The following is a 3,815-nucleotide window of genomic DNA, read 5'->3' on the forward strand; positions in this document are numbered from 1 at the left end:
AAATGAAGGAGATCAGATGAAGGAGAGAAAAATAAGTGAAGAGGAAGAAGAAGAAAATGAAAAAATTGAGAAAATGAGTGAAAATGAGAGAAAATGAGGAAGAGAAAAAGACAAAAAGTGAGTTGGTCAGAGAAAAGAAGAAGGAGGTTGTTCCATGTACAGGGAAGGAAGCAGCATATCCATTGGTGTCGTCTAAGAAGGACAAGGAATGACACTTCGCGTGTTTCCTTGATATCTTCAAGAAATTGGAGATAACTATCCCACTTGGAGAAGCCTTGCAATAGATGTCACTCTACTCCAAATTTCTTAAAGATCTGCTGACCAAGAAGGGCAAATATATCCATAGTGATAATATTGTGGTGGACGGATAGTGCTGTTATTCAGAGAATCCTTCCACCAAAATACAAGGATCCAGGGAGTGTCACAATCCTTTGCTCGATTGGTGTTGTGTCAGTTGGAAAAGCCCTTATTGACTTAGGGGCTAACATTAATTTGATGCCTCTATCCATGTGTAGAAGGATTGGAGAGCTGGAAATCATGCCAACAAGAATGACATTGCAGCTGGCGGATCGCTCAATTACAAGGCCATATGGCGCAGTGGAAGACGTGTTGGTCAAAGTGCGTCAATTTACTTTCCCTGCAAATTTCATGATAATGGACATTGAAGAGGACGCTGAAATCCCGCTGATTTTAGGTCGTCCCTTCATGTTAACAGCCAATTGTGTGGTTGATATGGGGAAAGATAATCTTGAAATGAGTGTGGATGACCAGAAGGTTACATTTGATTTGTGTGATGCAGCAAAGCACTCAATTGACCGTAGTGCCTATTCCAAGGTGGAGGAGAATGAGAATGAGATAACTCAAATGGCCAGAGCTAAGATTGCATTAGACCCTTAGAGGTACCATACGTCAAGCTAGTGACGTTAAAGAAGCGCTTACTGGGAGGCAACCTTGCTTTTTCTTTATTTTCTCAATCATTATTTCTTGTTCATCATTGCATATAGTTAGGTTTTTAGCTTATTTGAGATTGCTAGAGTCAGAATTTAGTTTGTTTTGTATAATAGAGGGGTTGGCAAAAGCTTCTCAGAAGCATTGGTTGAGGAAAGAACTTAGAAAAATTTCCAGTCATCCACTCGCTCAGCGTGCCTCATGCGCTAAGTGAGACATACCTCATATGCTGAGCGAGAAGCATCTCTCACTAAGCACGCCAACCCCCACCCATTGGCTGAAGGGGTCTCGCTATGCGCGACAATTGCACTAAGCCCAAAAACCTCTCTGGATTGCATTTGATGGAATTGGGCTAAGCGAGCCTGCTCACTGAGTGCAACATAGTTTCTCGCTAAGCGTATCTGTGCGCTAAGCGTAGAAAGCTCTCTACCTGGACCCCCATGTCAATTGGGCTAAGTGAGCCACACTCGCTAAGCCCAAAACTCTCTCTGGAATGGCATAGCGCTAAGCGCGACCCCACTACTATATCTTGAGGCATTTAATCCGCTAAGCCAACCATGTCCCGCTTAGCGGAAGTTGCAGACCAATCAGAGCTGCATAACTCGCTAAGTGCGCACCTGTGCGCTGAGCCCAAAACCTTCTCAGGTTTTCTAGTTTCCAAATTGGGCTAAGCAAGCCCTGTCCCACTAAGCCCATGAGTTTAAATCCTGAAAATTTCAAACATCGTTGAGTGCTCGCTTAGCGAGTCACTCGCGCTAAGCGAGGCAATCGAAACTGCCAAAAATAAAACATAACTGCCTTAGGCAGTTACTTTTATGCTACATTATAACCTCAACACTCCCATCATTCGCAATCATCTGCATTCTGCACTATGCTTACACTTCTTTGTCTCTACTTCTTGCCTCCCCACTCATTAATCTTTGCAATCCAAGCAAGTGCTTCAGTCCCTTGTCAATTTGAATTTCATTTTTGAACCCTAGGGTAGAAGACTTTAATATCTATGATGTTGATTCTATGTTGCTGTAGTTACTTTGTGTTTGCTTGTTTGATTGTATGTTGTTAGGGCTTTAGTTTAACGTATAATGTAGGTTCATTTGAGGGATTTTGCTTAGATTTCCTATGCCTAAAAGTGGCTAGGGAGTTGAGGCTTCGAAGCCCCAAATTTTCTGGAAATTTCGATGTACTCGCTAAGTGAGCTTGCTCGCTAAGCGAGTTCATCCGTTTTGGATTAATTTCTGGGTTTTCAGATTAACATGCTAAGCAGGCCCTATCCTGCTAAGCGCGTTCATCATTTCTGTTTAAATTTATGCATATATGTATGAACTCGCTAAGCCACTGCACTACGGCTTAGTGAGCATTTAAATTTCAAGTTTTAATTTCAAAGTTCGTATGAACTCGCTAAGCCGGCATGACGCGCTTAGCGAGTTAGTTTAGTTAGGTCTGAGTCATAGAGGCTTTTGGCATTCTAGTTGCGGCTAAGCGAGCCACGCTCGCTAAGCCACCATGCCTCTAATGTCTGAATAAGCCTGGGCTAAGCGAGTCTATCTCGCTAAGCCCAAGGCAAATTAGTGAATTTTGTTCATGTGCTAAGCGAGTCATGCTTGCTAAGCGCAATTTCTTCTCTGTTTTAGAATTGGGCTTAGCGAGCCATGCTCACTTAGCCGTTGTGTTGTTTCAACTAAGCGAGGGTGTCTCGCTTAGCCAGAGTCTTTATTTTTCAGTAGTCGCGCTAAGCGCGCCCTGTGCGCTAAGCGTATCATGTTATTTTTTGAAGGCGTGCTAAGCGAGTTTGTCTCACTAAGCGCTTAATCTTTTTTTTCTTTTTTATTTTTTTATTTCAATCTTCAATAAAAACCTGTCTAACTTTCTTTCTTGTGATTCTTTTGATGCAGATGGTCTCTAGAAAGAGGAAATCATTCACATCCCAACCTCAAGAACCCTATGATGCGATTAGATTTGTTTCCGAGGTCGCTTGGGAGAGGTATGAGCAGAACGTACATTCTAGGAATATCCTCCCCAAGAGGAATGTGGATTTGTACGTGACACAGTATGACAAGTTTCGAAAGGAGCTCGAGAGGAGGAAGTGGCATAAAGCCTTGACCAGGCAACCTGATGGTGGCATTGATGCGGCCTTGGTTAAGGAATTTTATGCCAACTTGTTTGATCCTAAAGACAAGTCCCCCAGGCAAGTCAGAGTGCGGGGCAAACTGATAAAGTTAGATGCTAAGACACTTAACACATTCTTGGAGACCCCGGTGGTTTTGGAGCCAGTGGAGCAGTACTCCACTTACTCCAGGTTCTGCCATTCGCACCCAGACCCTCAGGAGCTCGTTGCCAGATTGTGTATTCTAGGGCGAGGTATTGTACTAAATGTTGAGGGAGTGCCCTAGAAGCTCCCGAGGAAGGATCTCACCACATTGGCGTAGACCTGGAGTGTGTTATCATACTCCAACCTCGCCCCCACCTCTCATACGTCCGATCTTAATATGGACAGGGTTGGTGATGAAGATGGACATGGACTTGGGCTCCATCATCTCCGGCCAGATCTCACAGATGGCCCAATCCAACTCCTCTCGGCTCATATTCCCTGCACTTATCACTGCCTTGTGCATCACTAGAGTAGTGGTCCCTGATTCCCTCACCTTCGAGTCCCTGAGTCCGGCCATTAACTTGGCCTACATCAAGAAGAACTGTTGGAATCTAGAGGATCCGACGATCACGTTTCCTGGGTCCTGCAAGGCCAGGGCTTAGGGCCCCTCAGATGCTTCCACTTCTACCCCTGCTCCTACTCTAGCTTCTACCTTAGCACCAGCACCACCACCAGCTCCTGTTCCTGCACCTCCAGCACTCACAGCACCCTCCGGCCC

Source organism: Glycine max, chromosome 2 (assembly GCF_000004515.6).
Source record: "Glycine max cultivar Williams 82 chromosome 2, Glycine_max_v4.0, whole genome shotgun sequence".
NCBI lineage: Eukaryota > Viridiplantae > Streptophyta > Magnoliopsida > Fabales > Fabaceae > Glycine > Glycine max.